This window comes from Ochlerotatus camptorhynchus, unplaced genomic scaffold, assembly GCF_037179485.1.
Source record: "Ochlerotatus camptorhynchus isolate MF236.1 unplaced genomic scaffold, CSIRO-AGI_Acam_v1.1 ptg000292l, whole genome shotgun sequence".
NCBI lineage: Eukaryota > Metazoa > Arthropoda > Insecta > Diptera > Culicidae > Ochlerotatus > Ochlerotatus camptorhynchus.
Window position 1 is genome coordinate 1,101,017 of NW_027040781.1, and position 20,423 is coordinate 1,121,439.

The 20,423-nt window shown below is 41.5% G+C and overlaps 1 pseudogene; it reads left to right on the plus strand.

Annotated features, from left to right (window-relative positions):
• LOC135706854 (MICOS complex subunit Mic60-like) overlaps positions 1 to 19,034 on the plus strand; it is a 33,039-nt pseudogene extending 14,005 nt beyond the window's left edge.
• The last annotated feature ends 1,389 nt before the right edge of the window (positions 19,035 to 20,423 follow it).

The following is a 20,423-nucleotide window of genomic DNA, read 5'->3' on the forward strand; positions in this document are numbered from 1 at the left end:
CAGGAAATCTGTACGGTATTTTCTCGTGTTTTAGGTGGAGGAGCTTCCGCATGATTCCGGTGGAGATTTCCGATGCTTCCAACGGAGTTTCTACGGAATTTTAACGGAGTTGTCTCGCGTTCTCGGTGGAGCAAATTTTGCGTGATTTTGATGTTTTGCAGGGGAAATTTGGGAGGGAGCTTCTGCACGATTTGAGCTATAAAATACGGTGGTGTAGCACTGGCTAGAGCGCTGCACTGGGTAATTGCCAAGATTTGGGAGGAGGAGATATTACCGGAGGAGTGGATGGAAGGTGTCGTATGCCCAATCTACAAAAAGGGCGACAAGTTGGATTGCTGCAACTACCGCGCGATCACACTGCTGAGCGCCACCTACAAGGTACTCTCCCAAATTCTATGCTGCCGTCTGTCACCATTTGCAAGAGAGTTCGTGGGGCAATACCAGGCGGGATTCATGGGTGTCCGCGCTACCACGGACCAAATTTTCACGATTCGACGTGCCCACACATCGAATACAACGTGCCCACACATCATTTGTTCATCGATTTCAAATCCGCATACGACACAATCGATCGATATCAGCTATGGCAGATTATGCACGAGTACGGACTTCCGGATAAACTGACGCGATTGGTCAAGGCGACGATGGATCGAGTGATGTGCGTTGTTCGAGTATCGGGGACACTCTCGAGTCCCTTTGAATCTCGAAGGGGGTTACGGCAGGGTGATGGACTTTCGTGTCTGCTGTTCAACATCGCGTTAGAAGGTGTGATCAGAAGAGCTAGTATAGACACGAGTGGCACGATATTCAGGAAGTCCATCCAGCTCCTTGGCTTCGCCGATGACATTGACATTATGGCAAGGAACTTTGAGATGAAGGCGGAAACGTACATCAGACTGAAGGCTGAAGCTAGGTGGATTGGACTTGCCATCAACGCATCAAAGACAAAATACATGAAAGGAAGAGGTTCCAGGGAAGACAATGTTAGCCTCCCACCCCGAGTTCAGATTTTATTTATTTATGTCGTCAATCAATCGTAGACCAATTGCAATGAATGCTTATTAACTATGTCTTAAATATTATTGCCTGGCTAACCTTGAAAAGAATGATTTTTTTAGTGTTATTTTATTCATTGTTACATCAATTGATTTGGAATATGCGTTATAGCAGGTCATAATTCTATTCAAAGGCACATTTTTAGCATAGTTTGTTCTTTGATTGTTAATGTAAAACAAATTCCTAATCCTCAGAGGGCGAGTGGGAGCATAAAAATTTATATTTTCTAAAATTTCCGGAACATTAACTCTTTGAGCAATAACATCGTTTATAAATGTTACCATGGCAAAGTCTCTTCGTTTTTTCAGTCCATCTAAACTTATTAACAAACATCGCGATTCATAAGATGGAAGTGGTAATCTCGTCCAACCTAATTTTCGAAGGGCAAACAACAAACTGTTTTTGAACAGACTCTATGCGGTTTATATATGTATCCTGATACGGAGCCCACACTACGCTACAGTATTCAAGAAGAGGTCTCACATAGGCCACATACAATGTTTTAATAGTGTAAGGATCATTGAAGTGCAGACTAAATCTTTTGATAAACCCTAGCATGTTACTTGCTTTATATATAATGTTATTGTAGTGATCAACAAATGACAACTTAGAGTCGAGAATAATGCCTAAGTCCCTTACTTGATTACACCTTTCAACTGTTTTCTCACCAAGGGAAATTGTGTCATTTACTATGGCATGCTTTCTTGTAAACGATATAGAATTACATTTACTAACGTTAATCTCTAACAAATTCTTCTTACACCAAGTGTAAAAAATGTCAACTTCTTGCTGAAATAGCTGCATATCAGATGCTTTAGATATTTGCATATATTGAAACATGAAGCAGCTTCAAAATGTATTCTATATCATTGACAAATAAGATGAATAGTAGTGGACCAAGATGCGAACCTTGTGGCACAGCAGATGTTACATGAACGACAGACGACAATTTTCCTTCAAATCTTACTCTTTGCGTTCTCCTTGACAAGTATGACTCGATCCATTGCAGTAGCCTGGTATTAAAACCTAACTTGGACAACTTGAAAATCAACAGTGGTATATCCACTCTATCGAATGCTTTACTAAAATCAGTATATAATGTTTCTACGTAATTTCCCTTATCCATTACATTTAAAGCATATGTTACAAAATGTATCAAATTAGTGGCTGTAGATCGACCTTTAACAAATCCATGTTGTTTACTAGTAATGAGAGATTTAACTTGGGAAAATATGTTGGCATTAATGATGGACTCGAAAAGTTTAGGAATAGTATATAATATAGCAATCCCGCGATAGTTTGTGATATCCGATTTTTTCCCGTTTTTAAAAATAGGGATTAAAAAAGATTCCTTCCAAATTGGAGGCAGCATACTGGTGTTTAACGATGAATTAAACAACCAAAATAAAGGCTTTACTAATTCATTTGAAAGTGTTTTTAGAAGAATAGGTGGTAAACCATCTGGACCAGCGCCTTTTGACGTATCCAAGGACTCAAGAGCATGCAAGATTTCTTTGAGGGATAAATTTTTAACTGTAATATCCGTCATTGGCTCCGGAAGGTATGAAAAATATTCATAATCGCGATCATTCTCGTCATGAGTTGTGTAAATGTTCTGAAAAAAGTCCGCAAATAAATTACTGATCTCACCAGATGTGTTCCCGGTTCTGTTATCTAACTGCATTTTAGAAGGAAAGTTCTTCGATTTTTGTCTCTCTTTAACATAGTTAAAAAATGATTTTGCATCTGTTTTAATATTATTTTCTACCTTGGTATTATGTTCTTCATATGCATTTTTCATTTCTTCATTCAGTTGATCGCAGACTTCTAGATAAAATGTAAGATTTTCTTCACTATGATTTCTTTTATAAATCTTATGTGCTTTCTGTTTCCTATTTTTAAGATTGATAAACTTTTTATTGTACCAAACTGGTGTCTTGGACTTTGTGGGTTTCCTCTGCTTCAAGGGTACCGACTGTTGCAGAATTTTATAAATAATTTGATAAAATGTGTCCACTGCCTGTTCTATGTCAAGATTACGTATTGTAGTTTTGCCAGTCAATACAGGCTAATTTTTCTTTGAGAAGTACATAGTTTGCTTTATGAAAGTCGAAGTATGTTTCAGATAAATTGTTATCCAACGTTACCGTTTTTTCATGTATGAATATGGAGTATTCAATAGCAGTGTGGAACACTTCGTTTTTCCAAAGAGGGGTGGGTGACTCTGATACCCAGAAATCATCAGTCATATTAGTGAATAACAAATCTAAGTAGCAGTTATTTTGATTTTTTATGTGATTTATTTGGTTGAGTCCAATTTCTGCACTTTTGTCGAACAGAGTACGAAGTGTTTCATTTTCTCCTAAATCGGTATCAACAAAGATTCGTTGTCGTCATCAACAATAAAATTCACTGAGCGTTGGTTAAAATCTCCGTATATGTGAACATTTGCTTCCGCCTCACATTTCGAAATAATATTTTCAGCTAGTTTAAAAAAAATTTCGTATGAATCTTGCTTTGCATATTCTGGAGGAAAATATACTGTCGCAAAAATATGAACTTGATCTTCAATGAAACATTTGACCCAAACGTGATCAAACTCCTTACACTTACAAGATGATATTTGTTCAGATTCATAGTCAACACTAACTGCTACTATGACACCACCACCACTTTTTTGTTGGATAACGTTTTATCACGATCATCCCTAAAAACATTGAATCGATCACCGAAAACTTCTTCGTTCTGTACTCCAGCATCCCAGCTGGTTTCCGTTGCTAAAATTGCATGAAAATTGCATGCTGATACTTGTTTATAAATTTCGTTCACTTTCAAAGCACTTTTCATTCTGTTAAAATTTTGGCAATAGACGAGTAGCTCCTTGCTTTCATTTGTACATTGCGATGTTGTATTCCCTGAACACTTAAAACTATTAAAATTAATTACCTCTTCTTCTTGGTCCTGAGAGGTCGTCAAATCTTGAAAATCGGTCGGTTCTGCAACACTGTTGTCATCTACTTCCTCTGGAGAGAGCGTCAATTTCGACGAAAACACGAATGTCTACATAGACACGCTTCGGTCGATGTAGAGGGGTTAGCCAGCCAATGTGAATTCTCAGTACCGCTGACCGGGTAAGGGTTTAATATTTCACCTTTTTCAAATCGCATCGACGGTGTATAGTTAACCGGAGGTTTGGAGAAGCGATCCTTTGCCACAGTTAGAAGCTCTCGATCAGTGGGGAGCAAATTGGATCTATTGTAATTATTGTTGCCGTGGTTATTGTTGAAGCCGAAAATTGTCCTCCGATTGTTGTTGTTATTGTTGTTGTTATTGTTGTTGTTATTGTTGTTGTGATTGTTGCGGTGATTTCGCAAGCTAAAGTTGTTGATGTTTTGATACCTTCTGCTTTGTCGCTTGCGTCGCCTTTTTGCATTATCAGCCTGTTTTTGCTGATTCGAACGTCTTAATTTCCGCGCATCCTATTCAGACCAATCGGCCTTCCATACTCTCCTCGCACGTCGTACCTATAAGACGCCACCCGGAGCTATCAGCGTCCTTTTCCTTGTTCAATTCTACCTCCAAACTGGGGTGTAAGTCGGGAGAAGATGGTAGCCATGCAGTATGGTGTGCTATGTTGGCAGACAGCGCGTTCACCTCATCGAGTATTTCAAGCTCCAACATTGAATTTGTTTGCATTGTGCAACTTGCCGCGGTATCTAAAGAGAGCTGGGTGAGATGGCTAACCTCATCATTTAAGTTACGTAGGTCAGTTGATAGCTCTGACGTCACTGATTTGAACGCCACATTAACATTCTCCTTTGTTGACATCGTTGCAGTATCAAGTAGCGAGGTAATGTGGTTTTTTATGGCAAAGACACTGCCAGCTAAACTGTTACTTTTATTAATTACGGCCAACTCATTTTTCATACTAGTCAGCAAAATTTCTATGCTATCGATCGCTTCATGAACGAGGTTCGGTTTTTCTTGTTGAAACGTGAGCCGGTGCATCACCTCCATTGACGGTGACGAAATCTAGGTGGTCGATGAGTTCGTGTATTTGGGCTCACTGGTGACCGCCGAAAATGATACCAGTAGAGAAATTCAAGACGCATTATGGCAGGGAATCGTGCCTACTTTGGACTCCGGAGGACGCTCCGGTCGAATAAAATTCGCCGCCACATGAAGTTGACTATCTACAAGACGCTGATTAGACCGGTGGTCCTTTACGGCCACGAGACCTGGACTATGCTCGTGGAGGTCCAACGTGCCCTTGGTGTTTTCGAACGGAAGGTGTTGCGTACCATCTACGGTGGAGTGCAGATGGATGACGGAACGTGGAGGAGGTGAATGAACCACGAATTGCACCAGCTGCTGGGAGAACCATCCATCGTCCACATTGCAAAAATTGGGGGACTACGGTGGGCTGGGCACGTCGTAAGAATGCCGCAAGAAGAAGAGGCGCGCAGTGGGTAAGGTGGATCGACCAAGTAGAAGGTGACCTGCGGACCCTTCGCAGACTACGAGGCTGGCGAACTGTGGCCATGGATCGAGTAGAGTGGAGACGACTTCTTCGGACAGCAGAGGACAACAAGGCCTTAGCCTGATTGGTAAGGTAAGTAAGTTCTGCACGATTTCGTTTGAGAGTTTCTTTGCTGCCGGAGAAAGTTGCAGGGAGATTTTCGTGAATTATCTACTCCGAGTTTTCTGTTCCTGTTGTGTTTGTTTATCTTCGCCTCGATGCATTATGATGTCACCGAAAAAGCGCATCCTTTGTTTTGATGTTCACATCGCACTGAATGGTTGATGCAAACGATGGAAATTAAATGCATTTGATTTAAATTAAAGGCTTATTCAATGGGCATTCTAAAAGTGAAACTCCCCTAGTTTTGCCCCATGCAGTTTTATCTGATTTACTACCAGTCCCCAGAGAGCCAAAAAATTCAAATTTGAGAGAGAAAATTCTTTCAACATGCCATGTATATTGATGACACTCGATTTGTGATTTCCCTTTCACAGATTACAAAATAGAGTACCTGACACTACAAAACATGTCTGGTACCTCTATATATGCATTTGCTTTAACATTTGAAGTCCCTCCTTTTTTACATATTCTGCGCAAAAGATACTTTATGCCCCGTCCTATACATAAAATTCGGCGGGAAATTCTGTGAGGGGTGAGCTATTTTATGTGCAGAATGTGTAAAAAAGGAGGGACTTCTAAATGCATATATAGAGGTACCAGACATGTTTTGCACTGCAGTGCCCTCTATGAACAATTATAAGAAAACAGATTGTGTCTAGTTTCCGATAGATGGCACCGCAAAGAACAGCTGTGACATCTGATGGAACATGAATGCAGAAGCTGGGAGAAAGATAGATGGTCGTTTGAATAATTCAACGTAATTATGCCACAAGCTTGACAAAATGATCAATTACTTTTCAGTTGCGTACCAGGCTTAAATGCGAACCATTGCTTGACCTTACCAAAAATGGTTAAAAATTGTTTATAATCCCTGCTAAACTTTAACTGAAATGGTTATGGAACATTACATGAACGTTTGTATGATAAAATTTTAACCATATGTATTAAGATTTTTGGAAATGAACCTTACCTGGTAATGGTTCTTAACAACCCATTATTTGTAAGGTTCTCTTCCGAAAAACCATAATACATAAGGTTAAAACTTTATCACACAAACGTTCATGTAAATTTCCATAACCATTTCAGTTAAAGTTTAGCAGGGATTATAAGCAATTTTTAACCATTTTCGGTAAGGTCATGTTATGGTTCGCGTTTATGCGGGACGCTTTGTATTTTTTTTTTCATCGTTATCCGAAATTAGTAAATTTTTTGAATGCATACGTTAATCTTCTAGTTTACACGATATCTATCCATTTCAAGCAATATTTTTATAATTTTTTATATTTTGAGAGTTGTTGCACAGGTAGATTGAGATTAAGGCAATGCCCTTAACCAACCATGCTCTATACTAAACCGATAAATATTGTGTATTTGATCAATCAGCAGCCAAGCTTTCAGAAATTCTGCACACCCAGAAAAGTTACAACTCTTTGAACTTGTTTTGAGTTAAAAGCGAACTTTGCCAGACACTGAATAAAAGTACAATTTACCTCTGTTCATTTTGGCCCTGGCTATCCGTCTCAGTGTTTCCGTGGGAAAATCACATCCTCAACCATAGGGACCACTTAAGCACCACACCTCTCGAGGATGCGACAACGCGCACACCGAAAATCACCGATGACAATTTGCACCATATAAATCCACTGCCGCACATCCCCGATGAGCTCCTTCGGGGTTCCATTTTTTGTTTGTTTTCACTTTTCATGCTTCTCACATGGGCGGCATGTGGCAATAAATTTTATTAGGGAGTTACAAGCATCCTCCTTCTACGTATTTACCACCCCGGGCCTACCACCTAGCGACCGGGGTGGCAATTTCCAGTTGTTTTCTGCATGCATAAATCCAACAGGCGGGGGCGACATTCCAAATTGTTTCCACTTCCCCCTGCCCTGTGGCACTGTGGCTTTGTTACTTATAATCCCTCATTCGGGGATTTCCGAAAAAAAAAATGAATGCCAGTCAACGCAAATATACAGAAGAACTTGGCGCGAAAAGTATCCGCACGCATAACTTTTCCGGCCTGTCACCAACATTCGCAGCATATCCCGTCTGCTTTTTTATTCATTTTCACATCGAAGCCAAAGCTCAGGGAAAGCAGCGCTTCACTTTTCTACATCGTCGCCTTCGTTGATCCGCAGCGAAAGGAGGAAAAAACCGACCGAAAATTTTATTCCTTTATTCGCATCTTTTGCGTGAGTCAAAGCTGCGGTATGTTGTCGTCAACGTTGGGCTGGGGAATTTTTCGGGTTTATGTGTAATTTTCTCCCCCCAGCTCCAGATTGAGATTTGTTGTTCCGGAGAAAATTTATGCGTGTACAAGCAGCGCGTATCGTCGTCATCGTCGTCGTGATCTTATATATCACACGCTGCGAGGTGAGATGAATAACGACACCGCAGATTATGAATGTCAGGCAATTCGTTTCACTGACATCTGTATTATGTATGATTCGAAATTCTCCAAATAAAGTTAATCAAAATGAATTACATCACACGGGTGCGGACGGGCTGAAAAAGGTATAAATGTGGAGTTTTATTCGCCACCAATCAGAAGAGGCCTAGTAAATGTTAAGGCATTAAGGGCGGTTTCCAGTCGAAATCAGAGAAAAATAGTGCAAATATGAAAAAGTTAGCGAAAATCAGAGAACTCAAATTCAGAGGCAATAAAAACAATACATGAAATTAAAGAAAATCGTTGAAAATCATATAACATAACCCAAACATCAAACTGGAGAAAACCAGAAAAAAATGGAAGGCCTCAAGAGAACATAAATGAAAATCAATGATAATCAAAGAAAATCAGAGAATTTCATAGACAATCACAGAAAATTAAAGAAAAACAAAGTCAATTTGGTCAAATTAGACCTCAGTTAATTTTCGCTTTCGGGAAACCACTAATGATCATCACCGAACGACACCGCTGAAAGAGCAAGATTTTAGCAGTAGAACACTTTCGTCGCAATCTCCAGTGTCACCATTTTCAAATCCATCGATGTAAGCAAGATCTTTCATAACATTAAGCACCTCAAACCGTGCATCCGTGTTGTCCCGATTTGCTGCCAGGTATCCATCGTTGATCACCGCAGCCGATTTCGATCCCGGAAGAGGTCTAGCGATTCCAGCAGCACTGTTGGCTCGGGAAATTATGAGACGCTCGGATTAGGCACTAAAGGGTGATACGGTCAAAATTTGGTCAATATCAACTTGACGTATTTCTTTCAATTTTGCATTTAAAAAACCTGAACACCCCTCATTTTGAAGGTGTGTGTGTGTAGAATGTTGCTCCTATTTTGATTTTGGAATTCACTCTTCAGTTGTCAAAATGCCGTCCAAGCAAGAAGAGCAGCGTATCAAAATTTTGCTCGCGCATTGCGAAAATCCGAGCTACTCGCACGCAAAGTTGGCAAAATCGCTAAAAGTTGCCAAATCAACCGTTACAAATGTAATTAAAGTGTTTGGGGAACGTTTGTCGACAGCCAGGAAGTCTGAATCGGGGGGAAATCGAAAACCGGAAGCCGCTGAGACGACAAAGAGAGTTGCCGGTAGTTTCAAGCGAAACCCTAACCTCTCTCTCCGAGATGCCGCAAATAAGCTGGGTGTATCGTCTACAACCGTGCATCGAGCCAAAAAACGAGCCGGACTATCGACTTACAAGAAGGTAGTGACTCCAAATAGCGATGATAAACAAAATACGACGGCCAAAGCGCGATCCCGGAGGCTGTACACGACGATGCTGACGAAGTTTGACTGCGTGGTAATGGACGATGAAACCTACGTCAAAGCCGACAACAAGCAGCTTCCGGGACAGGAGTTTTATACGGCAAAAGGAAGGGGAAAGGTAGCAGATGTTTTCAAGCACATGAAACTGTCAAAGTTCGCAAAGAAATATCTGGTTTGGCAAGCCATCTGTACCTGTGGCTTGAAAAGCAGCATTTTCATAGCTTCCGGGACTGTCAACCAAGAAATTTACGTGAAAGAGTGTTTGAATAAACGTCTGCTGCCTTTCCTGAAGAAACACGGTTGTTCCGTACTGTTTTGGCCGGATTTGGCATCTTGCCATTACGGTAAAAAGGCCATGGAGTGGTACGCCGCCAACAACGTGCAGGTGGTTCCCAAGGACAAGAACCCTCCCAACGCGCCAGAGCTCCGCCCAATTGAGAAATACTGGGCTATTGTCAAGCGGAACCTAAAGAAGACCAAAAAAACTGCTAAGGGCGAGCAGCAGTTCAAGGCAAACTGGCTTTCTGCGGCGAAGAAGGTGGACAAGGTGGCTGTACAAAATCTGATGGCAGGGGTCAAGCGTAAGGCCCGGCAATTCGGATTTGGAAAAGCGGAAGCCTAACTGAATATTTTTCCTGAATTTTATACTAATTGAACTAGAAAAGGAAATTTAATTTGATTTTTTTAAATAAACGGTTTCATCGATTTACACGCGTTTTCCCTTGACCAAATTTTGACCGTATCACCCTTTAGAAATAATTAGCGTTTAAAGAAAGGTCACTTTATTTAACTTCGCCTGTATTTAATTATCGCAAGATAGTTTGATCGACGTGTACGTTTGGTAGGTTTATTTTCGACTGATACAATTCTAGTTCGTGTAAAGTAATATATGCGAATTCTCGATGAACATTTCAAATGGTCCTATCTGCTTTGATCGATTCTGTTAATCGACTTTCTCTTTTCATAACCACTGCTATGCAAACAGATTCCGCACTAATTCTACTACATAGTTTTATAACGGAGGTTCTTATCTAGCGTCCAAATCGTCAAATACAACAGGGAAAGGTTTTCCAACTGAGTTATTGACGAAAGTCGATGAAGAGAATCGATCAATGCAGATAGGACCTTTTTTAAATGTTTATCTAGAATTCAGTGGATTGATAAGAGAGCAAAAGGCCTATTCAAAATTCTCTTCTCTCGTTATCCGAAGACTAATGATAAGAAAGGGTACATTCTTGGTATTTATCGCAAGTGATTGAGTGAGATCAATATAGAGGAAAGGTTGGCTTCGGCAATACCTTAACCTATTATCTCCAGGGGGTAAACTAAGTCCTAGAACACTCAAATTTGGCCAATAGATGTTCTCAAACACAATGTATCCACATACCAAAATTTAGCTCTCAAGGACGTTGTTTACCCCCTTACGATAATAGGTTAAGGTATTGCCGAAGCCAACATTTCCCCTAGGTCTTATATACTAAGGAGAATTCATTGCTGGGGTTTGCGTTAACAAGCACCTTGACCCGATGGTTGCAGATTTCAAATGTCATTAGATGCGTTTCGATGTTTGTCTTTGCTGAGTTCTTTGCCAAGCATCTGTCGCGATCGGAGGAACTCTTGTCCAGCTGGGGTGGCTTTAGATCACCGTCTCGATTCGGATTTTACTGCTCATTCTCTGCTTGACCGTCAAGCTATTCAGTCTGGTTTTTGCTCGCTCTGTCGAGTTGATCGATAAATATTCTAGTTTATTCCAAACGTTTATTCGCGTCGTCAGTAGTGTCGGTCGCATCGTGTGATGTGTGAAAGCGGAGAAGAACAGTGGTGCGGGTAGCTAGAGTGTACCTATTTCAAATAGGTAAACGGTGCGGCAAAAGTGAATCTACCTCCATTGGTAGTGAAAAATGCCCATCTGAATGAGCACATCGCGGATCTAGCGTCGCTAGGAGTTAAAGCCGAATTCAAGTTGGGCAGAGTCGGCATCAAGGTGGTGCTCCGTACGAAAGCGGAGTATGACTTGGTCGTCGCCCACCTGAGCACTTCCAAGGTGGAATTCTTCACTCGCGATATTCCCGATGAAAAACCGTTCAAGCTCGTCATCAGGGGCCTACCAAACTTCGACCCGAAGTTTATCGATGCTGAAATCAGGGACCGGTACGAGGTGGCCCCAAGTGTCATCTATCGAATGGACAAGGAGAGACGAGAATGTGAAGGCGTATTCGGATTGCCTTTTCCTGGTACACTTCCAGAAGGGAACGGTGATGCTCAACGCGCTGAAAGCCATCCGCTCCATCAATTCCATCATCGACCGCTGGGAGCCATACCGTGGCGACCATCGCGATGTGACTCAGTGCCAACGGGGTCTGAACTTCGGACAGGGCACCCGCAACTGCAACATTAGGCCACGCTGCGGTAACTGCGCTCAAGACCACGCCACCTCCCTGGATTCTGGAGACAATCAACAGCTCTAACAAATAATCCCGATGTGTTCTCAGCGGATGAACTGATGGAGATTTTCATCAATATGACAAGTGTTCTTCGTAAGAGCCACAGTAAACGCGAGCAGATCCTAGTTCTCGGTAAGTTCATCTTCCAGTATGGTATCTAAACCGCTATCTATCGCTACCTGGAACGCTTGGGCTGTAAGAGCAAAACAGATTGAGCTTGCCGACTTCCTCCGGAGAAGCACAGCATCGACGTGGGTCTTCGAACCGAGACCCACCTAAAGCTTTTGGTTGCCAGACCACAACATTATCCGGCTTGATCGCACCAGCTCCAGGGGGTGGAGTAGCGGTCATCGTCAGAACGGGAATCAAGTTGTGCACTCTGCCCCCCATCCGCACTTCTATCAACCGGTGGAAACTAACGATTTAAAATTGGCTCACTACTTGACTAGCCTATTGGTCCCAAGTACATCTATAAGCGTACCCCATTCTAGTCGAAATTCTAGGACTACACTATGTTTGTTTTGATTCGCTATGAAAGTTTGACAGGGAGGGTTCGTGGATTTTCCTATGTTCCGAGGGGTGCATCGATTAGCTTGGGACCGAAGATAGTACCAGAGCTGAGTCAAAAAGTTGAGCACGTTTCTTCGGAACCTTCTTGTCTTAGAGTTACCTCTATGCTTCTATCATCGAGGCCCTTACTGTGGAGGTGGAATCACCAACTGGAAACGTCCGGTTTATCGCTGCTTGCTGCCCACGCCAGTGAACCGCAAGCAACGGACTAGGAATCCAATTCAAAAACGACCTGTCCGCCATCACCCGTACTAGATCCCGATTCATCGTTGGGGGCGACCTGAATGCCCGCCATGAAGCTTGGCGGAACCGGAACAGTTGTCTATTGTTCGACCACGCACAACATGGACTGTACACTGTGCAGTTTACCTTTTATCTCTCCGGCGGGAAATCTCTCCACCCTGGATTTTTCCTGATGAACATCGGACTATCCAAGCCGGAGGCGCGCAAAGATCTCAGTTCCGACCACCATCCGGTGCACGGTTAAAAATATATACACAATGTTAAGTAACTTTCACCCAACTCGGTGCTTCCATGGGGCTAGCCAAAATTGAGTTAACTGGAGATACTCAAATTTGAGTGATTTCGTTCTGCGCTTCAATGGGTGAAAACAACCTGCTTGATTATCGAACGAAATAGGTGAAATTTACTCAACGTCGGGAGGAGAAAAATGTCAGAATGTTAGCAAAAAAATAGTGTTCCTTTTTTTAATTAAGAAGAAACGAATTTGTGGAAACGAACATATAATTTAATGCATTTATTCAAAAAATCAAATCTAGACAGTACCTCAGATGCACTGTGCAGATCACTCCCTCTTCTTGGCATAGTTCAGCAAACTCTACATTTTGGAACGAGATCCCAGATCGCGGATGGATGGTTTTAACAAACTGAATGATACACCACAATCTTCTCATTTCTCGGGCACGAATAGTGCTCAATGTCCAAAGCTGGACCGGGAGAAATCCGTCTCGTCTGCCGATTAGCGGTGTTATCTGTCGGGTATTTTCGGACTATTCAATTCATATCGAGAGCTCTTCGATTAGAACCGATACAGCATAATAAATTTGGGAGTATTCACATTACATAATAAATAAAAACACTTACCTTCAATCTATGAAGCATCCAGCCACTTTTCCAATCATTAACATGGACGAAAAATCACTTTAACTGTAGATAAACGACTAAAGCAATCGCAAACAATGAACTGCCAGCAACGACTGCAGCACCGACCATCGAAGCATAGAGGTAACTCTAAGACCACTGGGTCCCGAAGAAAATCATTATTATTTTTGGCTCACTCAGTACCAGAACAACGGTCCCAAGCAGTCCCAAGCTATTTCACTCACCCCTGCATGTTCTGCATGAATCCACACACCCCTGATGTTATCTGTCAAACTTTCATAGCGAATCAAAACAAACATAGTGTAGTAATAGAATTTCAACTAGAATAGGGTACGTTAATCGTTTGCTTGGGACCAATAGGCTACTAAAGTGGTGAGCCAATTTAAAATCGTTAGTTTCGTATTGATTGTTGATCGAAGTGCTGTTACAATTTTCATTCAAAAATAAGTTAAAAGTACTCAACCATTCATCCCACTGACTGTGAGATCATTCCGGTTGAGTTATTTTAACTTGAGTTTGAGTTTATTTTGACTTCAAATCGCAGTGCAATTGATTTGAAAGAAATAAATTGAAAAAATATTTTAGGTGTTTTGTGAAAAATTATTTGATGATGTAGTTTTAACAAACATGCATAAAATAAATATTAATAGAACATTAAAAATCAATACAATTAGGTAAATAATGTTTATTGAATTGAATTTCATCAGAAAAATAACTCAAATTTGAGTACATCTGATATAACTCTTTAGTTGAGTAAATTTTAACCAGAACATTTATGAGAATTACTCAACGGTGGACCTCAAGTGGTAGAACCCAGCGTTGAGTATTTTTTTACTCAGTTTTGAGTACTTTTTCTTACCTTGTGGTGACTGAAGTCGGTGTCAACGTGGTTCCTGCTAGACTGCGTAAAGACTACCATCATGTCAACTGGGTGCAAGGTCCCGAAAACTCAAAACAAACCCGTTCCTCCTCTCAGAGTCGAAAATGATGACGATCGGCTTTTAATCACCTCACAGGACAAAGCAAATGTGATCGACTATCCAAAGTCCGCTCGATGATCAGGTTACGCAATGCGTTCAAAACCTAGATGCCTCCACTTGTGCGGATATGATTACAGTACAACAGCTTTGCTCAGCGCTGAAATGCACCAAGAACATGAACGCTCCCAGGTTCGACGGTATATTCAACTTGATCTTGAAGAGACTCAGCATGAAAGTGCAGTCTCTTCTAACCGCTATCATCAACAGATGCTTGGAACTGCACTACTTTCCAAGCGTCTGGAAGCTAGCAAAAATCATACCAATCCGCAAACCCGGTAAAGATCCAACATTGCCTTCAAGCCCAATCAGCCTCCTTTCAGCGCTGAGCAAATTGTTCGAGAAATTCATTCTCAACCGTTTGATCAAGTTTGTCGAGGAAAACAATATTCTCCTTCCGGAACAGTTTGGATTCAGAAAGGGGCACTCCACCAAATTCTAGTCAAAATTCTTTTACTACACTATGTTTGTTTTGATTCGCTATGAAAGTTTGACTGATAAAATGAGGGGTTAGTGGATTTTCCTATGTTTCGAGGGGTAAATCGATTAGCTTGGGACCGAAGATAGTGCCAGAGCTGAGCCAAAAAGTTGAGCACGTTTCTTCGGGACCTACTAGTCTTAGAGTTACCTCTATGGTAAAACCATAGATGTATAGAAAATTAAAGAAAATTAACGAAATGGTGGGTCGGGAAGCCTTCTACAACAATGCTTCGATGCCCTGCCGGAGCAGTTGGTCGGAATCTTGAGCCTGGTATGCAGCTGAAAAGAAAACAGAAAGTTATTTTTGAGGGTTATTCCCAAAAGAAAATTTGAAAGCTATAGGAAGATGTCTTTTGCTAAATTTTGAGATTATAGCAAAGGGTCGTCAAACTTTAAAATCAACAATAATTAGTTTTTATGTTGTTGAAATGCATCCAAAACCTCAGTTTTGCAACAAACGTCAACATTACCTAACGGAATAATTGATCACCCAACTAACAATTTTAGCTGCAGATTAGCTTATACAGCCGAAAATTGGCTTATACAGCTAATTTTTGCCTGTATAAGCTAGTATGCAGCTAAAATTGTTTGTTGGGCAGACTATAGATACTATAGATTCCATTGATAATCGGAGGCACAAAAAGTTGTTTTGGCAACCATGAAAAATAAATGATCTTACTGGCATCCGTGAAAAAAGTTCATGCTTTCATAGAGCTCTTCGTTGTGCAGTTTTGTTTTGTTTCGTGCGTAAAAGTTCAAAATGAAGTGCAAAGCAAATCTTTGCAACAATGTATCGAGGAATGGTTTGCTTTATCTTTCTTTCTTCCGTTGTCCGCGAAATAAATTGGAATGTGGAAAGCGTTTGGTGCTCATAATATTACAATATTCCCCCCTCAAACAACACCATGATTACGTCATGCTCGTTTGGCTACACTAACTGACAGTTAGTTTGGCTACATTATACTTTTCCTCCGCTTATCTATGGAATCTATAGTATCTATAATCCTCACCCACTATATTTATCAAGGGGGGCGACACATCTAAATCTCAAATTTAGATGCTCAATAAATCTCACACTAGCAAATAAATCTTCGAAAAATCTTCTTTCATTTCTCGCATCTACTTGCATCGCGCATCATCTTTTTGCAGAAAATCTTCAAAATCGTGATAAATCTTCTTTCTATCTACTCAGATTACGCGCAGCTAGCCACAGCAAAACATAATATTTCCTGCATCGTAGATTAATAGAGTCGTCCCCATCGATTTTTATCACATTGAAGTGCACACCAAATTTAAATCGCTGAAAATCAGCAAAATTTTGCTGATTTTAGACTTGATGAAAGATCAGCAAACGTTTCAACAAAATAATACTGCTGATTTTTTCAGCAATTCCAACTTCTGTCAAAATGACAACCTTTTACTAAAAATCAGTATTATTTCTGGATCAACAATAGAAAATGGCCCATCAGCATTTGTAAACAAACCGTTTCCAAGCCCATTCCTCACAAACCAACACCATCATCGTGTAAGTCTAGGTGTAGGTGGAAGTTTCCCCTATCCGATAATGGTGTTGGTTTGCGTGGGTGGCCTTCGCTTTGTGAGTAAAGGGCTTTGGATCGGTTTGTTTACAAATGCTGATGGGCGCTTTTCTATTGTTGATCCAGATTTCTTTACTGATCTTTCAGCCGTTCAAAATTCTGACATTTGGCAGCATTTTGCTGATTAAACTATTAAATTCAGTAAATTGAATTTGTTTTCACTATATGAGCTTCCAGCTTCTCTAAAAGATCGTTGATACAAATATAGGGTAGAGCGCTACTTCGTCGTAATCGCCCATTTCCGTTCTATCGATCAGAAAAGATCAATAATATCAATGACTTCACCGTGCACAAATCAAAAATAGGTTTGTTCCGATGCGTTAGTTCATTAGCTACAACATAAATCCTGTTAGAGCGCATTGTATGAATATTTACGCTCATTGTTCTCAAAACAAAAGAAGCGCTCCTAGTGAATCCCCTTTTTCTACGTTTATCCATAGGACGAAGAAAATCTAATGGCGTTTCAATGAATTTGGACGGAATTGAAACTCGTAGAACGAATTTAGAATCAAGAAGCAATATTAGATTTTAAACAATATCTCAACAATTTGTGACTCTTTCTCAAGTCTAACGGTACGTATGGAAAGGTGAGTAAATTTAGAAGTCATCTTTGACAGAAATATTCAATTTTTAGTTAAAACTCGTTCAGAAAAGAGAGGTAAAGTGCGCGTTGTGCTTAGTACTTATATTGAATTGGTTCCGCTTTTTGATAGATCTAATTTCTATCCGCCAGAATATAAATATAGCGATTATAGGATTGAGTGGTCTGCCAAAGTAACCTATCTCGGGATGTTTGTTCGATGAAAAGCTCCTCTTCCGTTCGCATGTAGAGAAAACTGTAGTCAAGTGTTCTGCCTTGGTTAGCTGTCTGTACCCGTTGATTTGCCGCAGATCCCGCCTCTCAAGGTTGTTCACCCTGCCTGTCTACAAACAAATCATAGTACCTGCGATCCTCTGCGCAACTCCAGTGTGGGAATCATGTGCACAGACTCACAGGAACAAAATCCAGGTCGCTCAGAATAGAGTGCTGACTGTGTGGCATATATTAGCGCTAGTTTAAGCAGGTCTTAACTTGACGCTTATGAGTCAGCAAGCCGTGTGAGCTCCGTTGTAAGCGCAACAGTTCAATGCTGGTAAACGGAGGTTTCACACACGGGCAATTCTCCACGCACTTTCGGACCAGCTCTTCACAAGGTAAGTCGCACATTGGCGATCCTGCTAGGAGGAAAACCCATTGGCAGAGGTGTCGAAGAAATTGGATGAAATTTCCAGCTCCATCAGTGGTTACACCTCCACAGTTACCGGCTTCTTCACGGGCGGCAAAAAAGAGGAGAAGAAGACAGAAAAGAAAGTTGATTTACCACCGGTAACTCGTTCGAAATCGGTCCATGTACCTGTTCCATCTCCTCCGCTTTTTAAACCGGAACCTACCACAGAGAAGGTCAAAGCTTCAGAAGCTGTTGCCGTTGCTCGAAACCTGCGCCAGAAAAGGTAGCGGCACCGGCAGTTCCGAAACCAGTTGCCTCTAAAACTGCTGAACACGTACCTAGATCGATATTAGAGCTTAGACTTAGACTTAGAGCGCCAGATCGATGTGGCAGCTACAACGGCCATCAAGGAATACGGAAAGGCCGTACAGGTGCTGAAAGAGTACACCAATAAAGTCAAAAAGTTGGTCGATGAGTCCGTCGACAAGCTCGATACTTCAAGTTGGGTGCTGTTGCGCAATCGAACCAGCGCAAGACATACTGCTCTAAAAGCAGCAGAGGATGCCGCTGACGATGCCCGCGATAATATTGAAAAGCTACATCGCTTGTTGCATAGTCGAGAGATCAAATATTCCGATGAACTGAAGGGAAAGGCTCGTGAGAACATCGCCGCCTATCTGGAACACCTGAAGAAAGCTAAAGAGGATGTGTATAAGGCAAGAAACCTTGCCAACTTAGGCGAAAAATACTGGAAGAAGGTCGAAGCGGCGCGAAACTTCTTCATCGCTGAAATCCAGTCCCTTTTCCCGGGTATAAATCTGGCAGAGAAGACGATGGGCATGTCGAAGAAAGATTTGGATTTGTTCATCATAAATGCCTTCACTCAGGTGGTAGCTCATCAAAAGGAACTGCAAAAGCTGCAAATCGAGGGAGACCAACAATTGAAGCGTGCTCTTGAAGCGATGCGGGCCGCCGATCAGAGCGAAACTGTCAAGATTTAGTTGGAGTATGAGACTGCTAAGGAAAGACGGAATTTAGAAAGACGCCATGAAGTTAATCAACTGGCGAAGTTGAAAAGCACCCGCTTTGCACTGCCTTCGTCCGTCAAGCAGCTGAGGAAAGCCGAAGCTTCTAATGGTATTCAACCTGCGATTGTATGAAGGGCCAAAAACGGTTTGGGTGAATCCGTGAGCAACATCGCCCACGTGCATCCACGGAATAAATGAGAATCTGCTTCCAACAACAGGATCGTATAACCGGTAAAAAAAAAAAACAGCCCATCCAACAGGAGGATGTCCCAATGAGTGGGGAGAAGAGCCCACCATCTTTTCACGAAGTGTTAATGACCGGGAGTTGGCATTTCCACTCTACCCATCCATTTCACTTCAAGCGGGTGCCTTGGTGGACCGTCCTGTCCAAAACATTTAATGTTTCAACACACTCTAGCTGCTCTAACTAGAGAGATCTCAGCAGAGAAAACAAGGCCTGAGTCCACTTTCCATCACCAATTACTCGTGACACAACGGCTTCAGTTCGTCAGTACACAGTCTACCAACATTTTGTTATACGACAACCATCCCACATTGCGCCCCAGAAGTCCCAGGATGCAATCGGGTTTATTTTTCTCCGAGCAACTATGAGATTGATTGAAAAATCATCCATTTCGATTTTACCCCCACGAATGAGGGATTCCTAAGCTGTCTATCACCATTGATTACCACATTGATCTTCATGATGATATTACTGATGTCAGAGCAATGGTGCATTCACGGCAGAAAATAAAAACCGAGTAAAATTCTTTTTTTGTGAGGAGAGAGGGACATGTGTGACATATATTAGCGCTAGTTTAAGCAGGTCTTAACTTGACGCTTATGAGTCAGCAAGCCGTGTGAGCTCCGTTGTAAGCGCAACAGTTCAATGCCGGTAAACGGAGGTTTCTATGGCAACGCTTCATAAACACACACGGGCAATTCTCCACGCACTTTCGGACCAGCTCTTCACAAGGTAAGTCGCACACTGACGATGATACTTATCGTCCTTTCGATACAAGAATTTCTGATCTCCATCTAGAGGTGAACGTTTCTAAATTAGACTTCAAAAATTGCTGACATTGAGACTAGGTTTGTGCAGAAATGCAATACATCAGTACATGCTTTGATAAGCAGCTTGTATTTAGTAGGTTAGGTGTATATAGTAGTTTTAAGTTAGTTGTAGCTGTAAATAGTAGTTTTAAGTAGTCTCGCCCTTCCAATTTCAAACAAACCAATCCCACCAAGGTGGTCAGTTTCTAAACAGGCCTGATAGGACTAGGAACTGTAATTAATAATAATTGAAACTTCAAAAGAACTAAAGTTGAAAAGACGCATCTGTGTCACTTGATAAGTCATACATTTTTTTTTTCCTTTGGTTTGTTTTTTCCGTCGATCTTGTTTTCCGTGCTGAGCACCAATGCTACCGACGTGCCAGGAAGGCAGCTCCCACACCTGGACCCTACCTATCGACCCATCAACTCATGAACCGGGGACCAACGGCTTTACTTCCCATCCGAA